The 12,895-nt window shown below is 42.8% G+C and overlaps 1 protein-coding gene across 2 annotated transcripts in view; it reads left to right on the top strand.

Annotated features, from left to right (window-relative positions):
- The window catches only part of LRRC39 (leucine rich repeat containing 39), a 191,771-nt gene that overhangs the window by 148,254 nt on the left and 30,622 nt on the right, over nt 1-12,895 (top strand). The window lies entirely within an intron of this gene.

The raw sequence follows: 12,895 nt of genomic DNA, 5'->3' as shown, positions 1-12,895 counted from the left end.
ATGCTGAGTTGGTGCTGTGCTGAGGTGATGCTGCTTGGATGCTGAAGTGGTGCTGAAGTGGTGCTGCATTGGTGCTTAATTGCTGCTGAGGTGGTTCTGTGCTGGTGCTGAGGTGGGGCTGTGCGGGTGGTGGTGCACTGATAGGGAGGTAGTGCTGTGCTGCTCCTGAGATGGTGCTGTGCTGAAGTTGAGGTGGTGCAGTGCTGATGCTGAGATGGTGCTGTGGTGATGGTGAGGTGGTGCTGTGTGATACTGAGGTGGTGCAGAGTCAAGCTGAGTTGGTGCGGAGTCATGTTGAGGTGCTGCTGTGCTGATACTACAGCAGCATATTCCTATCTAAAAGAAAAGGTTTCAACATAGTCTGTGTCAATTTTGGAGTGGTCATGTGCATCTTTGGGAAAGATTCGCTCACCCATGCTCTAATCTCATCTTCAAAGAATTAAGGACAAGGTATTAATCTTTGATGTCAGAAAAAAGTACCCCTCCAGTAGTACGTTTGCACAGTGTGAAACTGGAAAATCTGGCTGGTATCAATCTCGGCTTCTTTGCTTGCCCAAAGTGTGTGATCCTGGGTTACTTTCTTTCACTGAGCCTCTTTTTTGTTCCTTATCACATATGAGAGCACCTTTAAATACGAAGGTTCATGAGGAGTACTGCCAAAAACTTCTATTGTGTACGTTTTAGTAGTCTATAATGTTGTTCCATCTATAGAAAAAATCTAGGCCGCATGTTAGGTACACATAACAACTTACGTTTTAGTTCCCTACTAGTGTTGTCATCAGGGCGGATCAGGAATGTTCCTCAGTGCATGTTTAAAAACTCACTATTAATAATACTTCCCAAAGCACAGATATGATCTGAAGTACTAAGGTGAATCGCTTTTAAGGATTACCCTTTTTGAATTCTGAGGATACTTTATAATATTTTTAACATGATGTTTGATGCATGATTTACTAGCCAAAATGTTCTAAGGCTCAGCTCGGCTCATGCATGGGCACCAAAAGCCAGAGCCAACCCTTTGCTTTTGCTTTGCACTCACTGTTAATTTGTTGGCTCGCCCCCCTCTAGAATTTACGCTTTTAGTTTGAAAGTATCTCGTGTGATTTTTCCCACACAGGCACATAACTAACATAAGCAAATCACAGAGAATTGGTGAGACATTTTTTGCGTAAACCAGTCTGCCACAGCAAAAATTGTGCAATAAAAATTCTGAGAATGTCACAAAATACTTGTAACGCATAATTCTGGAATTTCCCCACCATAAATCAAATCTGCCCAGGAGTACAACAGTCTAGCTCACTGTTACATCTGTACTCTGTCTCTTTAAGTGCATGCATCAGTCAATCTGTATGGTAGCATGCGCTGTGTTATGATTCACATTATGTTCTATGTTCTGTAATGGAGCGCGGTATGTTGGTTTCAGTGGAAGTCCAGTTGTACTGGAGGCTTTCATCTGGAAGCAACATACTGCCGTGCTGTGTTAAAATAAACACATTGAAGATTTCTTGGATTACTGCGTTTTAATATTGGCGACGAGGACAAGATATTTTCAGAGCTTTACCACAAGTCACAACACAAGTTGGGGAAGAAAATCTGAACGTGTATAATGAAGCTTTGCAAAGACTTGAGAAGCGATTCAAACCAACTACCAGCATTGCTTTGAACAGATTCAAATTCTATACAAGGGCACAAAAAGAGGAAGAATCTTTTGATGATTTTTTAACAGCATTAAGATCATTATGTGTGCATTGTAAATTCGGTATGATGGCAGAGGAAATGATTAGGGACCAGATTATTGTTCATGTAAGAAACAAAAAGGTACAAGAAAATTTATGGGTGATGGGTAATCCTAGTTTGACGGAAGCAATAGCGAATGCAAAAGCAGTGGAACAATCTGAGAGCTGGATGCAATCTGTTAGACAAAGTACGAAGAAGAATGATTGTGTGGAAGAGGTATGTGTTTTAAAGAACAATTTAGGAAATAGTACACAGGCACAAAGCAACAAGCTGGAAGTTAGTCAAAAGAAGACTATAAGCAACAGATACAACAGTGGAAATGCGTTTAGAGGTAATGTGAATGTTGGAGGTCAAAGTGCGTGTTTCAGATGTGGGAATAAAACACATTTAGCAACTTTCACAGGGTGTCCTGCAATTAATAGACAATGCAGGAAGTGTGGTAGGTTTGGTCACTTTAGTAATGTTTGCAGAGATAACAGAAGGAATAATTCGTTCAATGCCTCTGCAAGGCCAATTTCGACAGTGAGTGGAACAGAAAATATCATTAATGATTTTCAAAGGGAAGAAAATGTTGTGACTTCAGAATGTGAGAGAGGATTTGTTGTGTCTATTGTTGGTAAGAGTGTATGTGAGTACAGCGAGAAGTTGTTAGTGTCTCCTAAGTGTACGGTTTGTGTTTTAGGTGTTGAGCTACAACTCATGGCTGATTCAGGATCACCATGGACGATAATTACAAAAGAGTACTCCAAAGAGAAATTGGAAGAAGTTTGTAAAAAAGAGAAGTTACATGCTAGTGATGTCATTGCAGAGAGTTTTGATGGAACAAGAATTGAAATGGAAGGTTTTTTCTGTGTTTCTTTGTGGTTTAAAGAAAGGTGTGCAGAAATAAAATTACATATTGCTGTGAAAGGAGTAAACGTTCTTGGTTGGCGTGACCAATGGAAATTAGGAATTATTTTAAATCCACGTGCTACAGAACCAGTAGTTTTAGGAAGTGATTTTATTAAAGGAAATATGGCTGTTTTAGACCATAGTGTCAGAGTGAAGAATTTAGTTAGTAAATACAGTAATGTATTCAGTGACAAGTTGGGGAAATTAAAAGATTTCGAGCATAGAATCGTTTTGAAAAGTGATGCATGTCCCGTTGTACAAAGATTGAGAGGTGTTCCTATTAATGTTCGAGAGGAACTCTGGGATAAGTTGAAAGAACTTACTGATGAAGGTGTCATTGAGGAAATTGAATCGTCTGAATGGGTTTCACCCATAGTTTTAGTACGGAAGTCGGATAAGAATTTGAGAGTGTGTGTGGACCTCAGAGCATTAAATTCGAACATTGTGATTGATTGTCATCCTCTTCCAAATATCAACGAAGTTGTATCTATGTTGGAAGGTGCAAAAATATTTTCAACTTTAGATTTAAGGTCTGCGTACCACCAGATAAGTTTGTCTGAAGAATCAAAAAATCTCACGCCATTTATAACTCCTCAAGGACTTTACCGCTATACAAGGATGCCGTTTGGGTTGGCATCGGCAGCAGCTGTGTTTCAAAGGATTATGTTTAAAAATTTTAGAGATGTTGATCATTTTGTAAAGTGCTTCCAAGACGACATTTTAATTTTTTCAAAAAATGAGGTAGAACACAATGAACATCTCAGGGAAGTTTGTGGAAGGTTAGAGAAGAATGGTCTGACTCTGAAAGAAAACAAATGCAAGTTGTATAGGAAATCTGTGGAGTATTTTGGTCACACGTTGTCAGGTGATGGCGTGGTGCCAAACAAATCTAATGTAGATGCCATCATTAATGCCCCAGCTCCTACAAACAAAGACCAATTGTTAAGTTTTGCGGGGATGTGTGAATACTACAGTAAATTTGTTAGTAATTTTGCTTGTAAGATGGAGCCTTTGAGAGAGTTACTTAGAAAAAATGCAGTGTACATTTGGAGTGGGAACCAACAGAAAGCTTTTGAAAGCATTAAGAAAGAGATTGTGTGTGCTCCCACTTTGAAACCCTTTTATGTTAAAAAAGATTGCATCATTACAGTAGATGCAAGTTTGTATGGTGTTGGTGGAGTACTTTCACAGAAATATGGTAGGCTAGAGTGGAATGTTGCTTTTGCGTCAAGAACGTTAAATGAAACAGAGAGGAAATATGCGGTAATCGAAAGGGAGTTACTCGCTTGTGTGTGGGCCATTGAGCATTTCAAATTATATGTTTGGGGTAACAAGTTCACTTTAAGAACAGATCACAAGCCTTTAGTAAATATTCTTTCATCTGGTGGAGGGTGGAATTCGACCGCTAGAATTGCTAGACTTGCTTCTAGACTTCAAGAATATAATTTCAACACAGAATATGTTCCAGGGAAGAAAAATGTAACAGCTGATTTTCTTTCAAGATTACCGTGTGTTCAAGGAGGTGTGAATGTTGTTACTGAAAGTGATTTTGATCTTGCTATTAGTGATATTATTCCTGCACAATTTCAAGAAATTAGTGAAGCATTTTGGGAAGAGTGTGTTGGAAAAGACAAGGATTGGTTAGAAATTAAAAAATACGTTATGGAAGGTTGGCCAAAGAAGGATCAGATTAGACCCGAGTTGTTATCATTTTTCAAAGTTGCAGGTGAACTAGGATGTGAAGGAGATTTTCTTTTCAAGAACTATAGGTGTATTCCTCCTAGAGAAATGCAAGAAGTTATTCTTAAATTAGCTCATAAGACGCATCCTGGGATTTCATCCATGAAACGTCTTATCAGGAATTTTTTTTGGTGGCCTGGCATGGATAAATTGATTGACAGAGTAGTCAGAGATTGTGATTTGTGTGTTTCTAGTGAAAGAATGCTTTGTACTAAAACTCCTCCTCTAAGAATGGTAGAATGGCCAAAGGAACCTTGGCAAAAATTAGCATTGGATATTTCAGGTCCTTTTAGCATGCTTCCAGAGAAATGTAGGTTCGCATTAGTTTTAGTAGATTATCACTCTAAGTGGCCGGAAGTAAAATTTGTAAATAAGATTACGACAGAGGTTGTGTTAAATTTTTTGAGAGAAATTTTTGCACGGGAAGGGTGTCCGTCGTATCTTGTCACTGACAATGGAGTACAACTTACTTCTTCAGTTATGAAAGATTTTGTGAGGGAGTGTGGCATAAAACATGTTTTAACGTCTCTTTATGGTCCACATGAGAATGGACAGGTTGAGAGGTTCAACAGAGTTTTGAAGGATTACATAGTGGAGTCTGTGAAACTTGGGGGAGACTGGTTAAGTAGAGTGAGGGAGAGGTTATGGCTTTATAGAATCACTCCTCATTCAACAACTGAAGTCAGTCCTTTCAAATTATTGAAAGGAAGAGAACCAGCTTCTAAAATTTGCCCTTGGTGGTTTCGTCAGAAGTGTGTCAAGCAACAGATGAGTAGCGAATGTGTTAATGACATTGCGGTTAAAGTGGGGATCAAACAACAGAAAACTTGTTCTTGGTTTGATAAAAAGTGGAAAACTCATGTGCCTTCTTTTCATGTTGGGGATTGGGTCAGAGTTTTAAAACCTGGCATCATCAGTAAGGGTGTTAACAAATTTGGTAAGCCGATTCAAATTAAGAGAGTTTTTAGAAATTCTGTGGCCACTCAAGATGGAAAGATTTGGAATGTTAGAAGAGTGGCAAAGTGTCCATCCAATTTACGAAGTTTTGTTCCTACAGATTCAACTAATGAAACTGATGTTGATGTTGGTATTTGTAGTGAGTCTGATAAAGCTAATGCAAATATGTCCAGTTTTCCTAATGTTAGAACTTCTAACCGTGTGAAATATTTTCCAAAGAAATTGTATGATTATGTCTAGGTGTATATTCTGTTTTAATTTTTGGTGCAGTTTATGTTTGTTATTTTGTTGTATTTTTTCACTGTTATTCTATTTGGATGAGGGAGATGTGTTACATCTGTACTCTGTCTCTTTAAGTGCATGCATCAGTCAATCTGTATGGTAGCATGCGCTGTGTTATGATTCACATTATGTTCTATGTTCTGTAATGGAGCGCGGTATGTTGGTTGCAGTGGAAGTCCAGTTGTACTGGAGGCTTTCATCTGGAAGCAACATACTGCCGTGCTGTGTTAAAATAAACACATTGAAGATTTCTTGGATTACTGCGTTTTAATACTCACCTCTGTCTAGAACCTGAAAAGAACTTTTAGACAATCCCTGGTAGTTAGGTGGTTCCGCTGAGCCATGAAGGATCTATGTGTACACATTCGACTGTTTTGCACCAGAGGCTCAAGGGGTGTGATTGATGTGTTAATCACCGACCTTTCTACAGAAGCATTTCTCACATGATAGAATTAGGGTTTCAGCAATAAGTCCGCTCCGTTCAGTCATCTGTTAAAACATGGAGACTGAGAGCAGATGATGAAAACGGTAACCTCAAATACCTGATTTGTATTTAAAGCATAAGGTACTATCTTGTCATTTCCTACATCTATGGCTGAGAAAATCGAAAAGCGACGAGCAACTACTGTAAACACAGCAAGTAAATACCAGGGGCGGCTGGTGACATTTGAAAGTGGCGAGGCGTAAAATGATTGCAAAGGAAGCAAACGAACGTGTGAGCAGTTGCGAGGGGGGGTCACACGCGGGTGGGGGGGGTCGCACAAGAGAATAAGCAAACAAACGTGTGAGCAGTCACGAGGGGGGGTCACGCGCGGGGGGGGTCGCACGGGAGAATACTATGAAAATTAAAAGGAAAACTTACCTGACCGCCTCTGCTCCTGGTCCGCGTTGGCGCCTCTGCCCTCTTCAAACTGGATGGAACAGCACGTCACGTCAGCACTGCAGTGGCAACCCCTCAGCCAATCCTGGCGCTGCTGCAGCACCAGGATTGGCTGAGGGCACAGCCTACTCCTCGCCGGCTGCCTGCCCGTTAGGAGACCGAGGGGCTCCGAATGGGCATGCGCAAATCCGTGCAAACACAAGTGCGCATGACTGGGCACGGGCTAAAAACTAGCTCACCATGCCCACTCATGTGCACTTGTGCTGCAGTGCTGCCTGGTCTGACAATGCATGTCAGTCAACATGACGCCGGACCGCCCACGGTCCGACGTCATGCTGACTGACATGCATTGTCAGTTCTCCCCACCCTCGGCATCTCTGAACTTAAGTAAACTAAGTTCAGAGACACCGAGGGAGCTGCGGGCGCGGGCGGGTGCGCGGGGACGGGGGGGCCACGCCCCCACACCCCAATGGACGCACCGCACCTGGTAAATACAGGCCACGTTTTTAATTTCTCCTTAGAAAGAACGCCCCGTTTTAACACACAGAGCTGGTCTTTGAAAATAAGGCATTTATTAGGTCTGGGCAGAGTTCAAAGTGACATAAAAACTCTGCACCCCTACGCTGAGTTCCACAAGCGTTGGAGTGCGTTAAGTCGCGTCGTTCACGCTGATTTTTAGCGCTGGGTGTTTGTCCAACGCTGTAAAATCAGCGCGAAAGGCACCACGTGCAGCGCAAGAGGGCTGCTTCTTTCTTCCGCTCAAGGATAAGTTCTTCTTGAGCTGCAGCTTTCTCAACGCGAATGGAAAGTTTCTCAACATGAGCAGTAGCGACCATCTGCAACCGCCCACGTTGAGAAATATCGCTGGGAGGTTGTATAGTAGTGGATTTTCCTCACTCGCGCTTGCCCACTTAACGTTGGCGAGCACAAGTGAGGAAAAAACTCTGCTCCAACTCAGCGTGCTACACGGAGCACAGAAAACTCTGCAAACTCCGGGAACAGAGCAGAGTTCACCGCCCAGGCCTAGTGTTTCTGCGAGGAAAACCAATGCATCTAGGAAACCACTTTGATTTGATCAAGCGATTAAAAGTTTTTGAGTGTAAATGCCACTTTTAACACCAATGTATTTTTAGGAAACACTTCCACCTTGAAGCTTGGTGACTTTGTAAGAATCAGATTTTACTATAACACAAATCACTAGTGCTCAGCCTTCCAGGCAGCAAAAAACTATGCGCAGGCTGGACAGTTCTTCGAGTGTAGAGACGTGGCCACCGCAGTGCCCATGGCACGGGCCAACGTGTTGTGCTGGACTAAGCTATACGAGCAGAGAGCAAAAGCTTCTCTCCATGTTGCTGGTCTGTCTGTACTGTCACAGACGAGCGCTAACATGATGGAATAGATTTCACTCCGTCAGTGATGGAGCATGTTTGAAGAATTTCAGACTACACATTTGTACAGCCTGAGTGACTTAGGGAGTTGGCATACAGTGGTTGGTCTGGGGATGCTGGAATGTAAGGAAGCAAATGAGGTAAAAAGGTGAGCACTGATTTCTGAAGATGGGTCTTCAGAAACAAAAAAATGGCACAGGTCCTGTGTTTAGTGATCAATAGTTATCACAGATCGTTTGAGGCCCATTGGTGAAGGCACATGGTAGGGGACGAAGACCTAGTAGTGTAGCGATAAGTTGTGTGAACTATGCATGCCTGCTACAGAGATCGGTGTGATCTACTCAGTGTATAATATATGTAGATTTATTTATCATTATTTGTATGTAGTACTGCCGGGATTTGCATCCATGACCTCCAGCTCACTGAGCCATCCTCTCCAATTAATTCCTACAAGCATACATTTGTTTTGTGTATCTTCAGTGGAGAAGATGTTTGGTGGCTTAAAATTGAGCTAACAATCCTAATAGTTGTACTGACATTTGACATGCCTAACAGCCTAACAGCTGCTTATTTCCATTAATACCTGCCCTGGGCAGATGGGTTGTGGGGGAGGGAGGGCTACACTAAAAAGGGACAGTGTGTGTTGTTTTTCAGGTTGCACACCTCTCTCCCTGTTGCTTCAGTGCTCCATGAGGAAGCTGTGCCTTAAACTGAGTGCAGAAGGCACCCTCCCAACCCATCACACACCCTCTTTCCTTCCCCAGGCGGTGGTGAGTAAGGGGTCTGTCACCAGCCTCCAATCTGAGTCACACTGGTTCTTCCTTGTCACACACAAGTGGTGCCGGGCGTGTGTGATCCTCGGCCAGATACGTTTGATCCCGGCATTCGATGCAGCAGAATTAGGCCAACCTGGGTTTGTCATTCGGAGGATTGATTACTGCCAGTGCTCTTGTCAGGACTCCCTGTAATCGCTCACACTTAACCCGACAATCCTCTGCACCCAGGTTCACTTCTTGTAACTCACTTGGCTTTTAAGCGTGACTCTGGCTGGTTCACTGTCAGGTGCACTTTACGAAGGGTTGTTTCTTTCTATTACACCGTCCAGTGTGTGAAACGGTGACCTAGACTATGATTGGCTTAGTTCCAGCCACAAACCTACATAAAAACACATCTCGCACATTATCGCATACAGATTCACTCAAAAAGTGGGTGAAGAAGGTCCAAATAAAAGTGGCGTTGGAAAGTGCACTAGTCATTCAGTTTTGCAGTAGGTGCCATATGCTAAATACTTTAAGGAATATAAACACAATTTAAAAATGGTCCTAATCCTACTCAGATGCATGAATGCAAATGTTCATTGCCTGCACACGTGAAGTACTTTATGAGATGAATAATGTATTTGTGAGTCACAAGGGGATGAACAAGAATATACAATAAAGTGTTGATCTCCAAAGGGTAAGAGGCTGAGTGGACGCGATGGGTTTGGAACCTGCAGGCCGTGAGGCCAGACGCAGGTTTCTGGAGTGGATGTGTTAATCCATTGAACTACCAGAACATTTAGTCCATGTATCGCTGTGTAACCGGCCCCTGGGAATGCATTGCTGTCCGCCTCGCCCATTGCCAGTGCGTCGGATGTCTGGCCCTTTAGGGCTGGCAGAAAAAAAAATAAACAAGAGAGACCAGAGAACTTCCTCCCCATCTCTCTCTTGCCATGGGTATCTAAAATTGCCGAAGCCTATATCAATTCCACCCTCACACGGTTCATTGAAAATAATAATCTGCTTGACCCTTCCCAGAATGGGTTCGCCCTCATCACAGCACGGAGACTGCTCTCCTGACGGTATCTGAACACCTAAGGGGTGCTCTGGATGCAGGGCGCACATCAGCTCCGATACTATTGGATGTGAGCGCAGCGTTTGATACAGTGACTCACCAGATCCTACTGCAGCGCCTAGAGGAGGCAGGCATTGGGGGTCCACCCTGGGCTGGTTTGTCTCTTTTCTCTTTAAGAGAACCTTTCAAGTGTCGGTGCCTCCTTTCTGCCCCCAGGTACATGCCATCCACCAAGGGGTCCCACAGGATTTGGCTCTCAGCCAAACCCTAATTAACATTTACATCCAACTCTTAGCTGCAGTAGCCAGGAGCAGAGGATTAACTGTGGTATCTTATGCAGATGACACACAGTTAGTGGTGGCACTGTCTGACGACATCACGCACTCAAATTCAGGGATGATCTAACAGCTATAGCCGACTGGATGACCGCCAACTGCCTCCAACTGAAAGCGAGCCATTACAAAAATGGGGTAACCCAATAGTCAAGGACCTGGGTGCAACTTTGATACAAAAGACAATGGTCCTAAACCGATTATTAACACACCAGGGCAGTATGCCCTTACTTAGTTATATCATTCACTCAGTAAAGAGCTAAATAAGGAGAAAGAAAATTGGAGTAGCTCACAGTATTGATTACAATAGTCCAACATAAAGAAAGCAACATCCAAAATCAAAATCACCATACATTTATTTTACATTTTAGGCAATTTTAGTTTCTGTAGTATGTAACACAAGGTTGCTCCAGATGGAACGTGCATATAGCAAGGGTGCTGAAGAGTGAGTGAGTGAGAGAGAAATTATGGAACGTAGTGACAAGGAGAATTTTAAATGAATTCACAAGGGGACCGGTTGTCAATCACCGTCCAAAGGAACCTGGTCACGTTACAAAATATGAAGTCTCAATTATGCATTTAGAAAACAAACTAGAAACCAATTCATAGTATAGCACGTAAGGGAATTGCGTGTCCCAGGTAATTGAAAAGGGGGCGTCGACGTTTCGACCCGTCTAGGTGGCCTTAAGGGTAGTTTGAGCCTTGGCCGTGCGGGTCTTCATCAGGACAAGAGGGGCAACCTGAGTGAGTTCTAGACTTGATCGCGTGCCCGATATGAATCAGAGGGCAGGGTTCCTTAAGATAGCACATGGGGGTCAGGTACTAAGTTCCTGTTTCCCTTCATGATGTACAGCTTAGAAATAGCCGTAATTCTGTATCTGAAAATAGAGCACAGGAACCATAGGGAAACGTGTGCGTGTCTCTAAAAAGCTGGGGATAATACCGAGCTTCAACCATGCTAATCGGTCGTCCGTGTGTGGTCTCACTGGGCTTGTAACGAAACTGAAAGTGAGCAAATCAGAGATCTTGTTGGTGGGGAGAGACACCGAACTGTGGAGTGAGCGGTGGTGGCCATCTACTCTGGGCTGCCCACCCGCCCCTAAGCAGGCAGTCAAAAACCTGGGAGTATGGGTCAACCCCGCCCTCACCTTTCAGGCCCAAGCCAAGGCAGTAGCCGGGACCTGTTTTGGACTTCTACGTGGGCTCAAGCCATTGTTGGGTTTTTTCGACCCTACCATCTGTCAGGTCATCGTCCAGGCCACTATTCTATCAAGGTTGGACTAAGCTAGCTCACTCTACCTGGGGGCAAATAAAGCGGAGATTCTCCGCTTACAAAGGGTGCAAAAGGCTGCTGCCCGGACACTACTCGGACTGCCGAGATCATGTCCTACTACCAACACCATCCCCATACTGCATTGGCTACCGGTGGCAAAACATATTGAGTTTAAACCCCTTTGTATCACCCACAGAATTCTGAACCTTCATGCCCCAGATATTTTGGCAAATCTTCTTTTACCCTACATACCCAACCGCCACCTACGATCAATGGGCCAACACCTGGCGGTTGTCCCCCGGGTAAGAAAAATCTGAGCAGGAGGAAGCTCCTTTTCACGTCCTCACTGACGTGCTCAATTCTGTAAAACCATCAAAACACATCTCTTACCTGCTTAATGGGTCTCCGGTGCCTGTCCCATGGTGTTTTAACAGTTTGCAGTTCCAGCACCGGGACAGCCCTTTGCTGGGGCAGCTGCGCGCTTAATAAATCTGATAACATAACTCAACATAACATAACAGGAGGTGGGTGACTGGATAAGAACATGATTTACAGCCGTGTGTGTGAGATAACAAGGGGCGGAAGGTGCAGAGAAATGCGTCTGTGTAATATTAGTTATCTGTAATCTGTTATGTTAAAGTAAATGAAGGGGACAACGCTGGCGAAATTGCTACTAATCAATTAAACTGCGTAATTGAGATTTTAAACAAGGAAAATGTGGCCCCAGAACAAAAAGTTTAAAAAGCCTTGGAGCCCAGTGAATTTGCACTAGTTTTTGTTGCATCCATGAGATACTGATTTTGCATGAAGCATGTATTTCACATTTCAAAAGAGGCAGAAGATGTAGTTTATTTATTTATAAAGTTTTATATACCATGAAGTTGACCCGTGAGGCTATCAGAGTGCTTTACAGATGGCCGAAAAAAAAGTAAAATAAGTACGCAATCGACAACATAATCATGAGTGGTAAAAACAGTGTAGGTTCACAGACTGAAGAATGTAAAATCTCTAGGACAATTCGACGGGACTCTGAACATGGACCGCCAGTCTAGTAGTAATCATGGGAGTAGATCAAAGGTCAAGGTGATTGGGAAAGAAAAGAAAACAAGAAAGTGAGCAATAACATAATTAGGCTATCCTGTTTTTGGTGTAAACCTATAATAACTGATAAAACCCCACTGAAAGGAAAATAGCCCTCACCAGTGTAAACATATAAACACTGAAAAAAAACCTTCACAACCACAGACTAAATGCCATTCAACAAATGGAAAAGGTGAGTGAAAGAGTCATTTTAATTCTTCCTGAAGGGGCCAATACAATGTAACTTTGTTATACAAGGCAGCAGCAAGAAAGACTGGGCTAACATTATTAGAGTTTTGTTGTTCAGGGATGATACTAAAATATTGTTTCTTCTTCCTTTTGCCTTTTTCAGTTTTGTGGTCTTTGGTCTAAAGATACAGGGTTTAGAAGCATGCTTTAGGTTTTATTTAATTATTCTATAAACTCTAGAGGATCCGGAAATATCAACATCATATTTGATATTTTAGCTTTGTTTGATTCGTTCATTGATAGGTAAAATGCC

Source organism: Triturus cristatus, chromosome 4_2 (assembly GCF_964204655.1).
Source record: "Triturus cristatus chromosome 4_2, aTriCri1.1, whole genome shotgun sequence".
Taxonomy (NCBI): Eukaryota; Metazoa; Chordata; class Amphibia; order Caudata; family Salamandridae; genus Triturus; species Triturus cristatus.
Note: the sequence above shows the minus strand (reverse complement) of the source record. Positions and strands in the feature narration are given on the sequence as shown.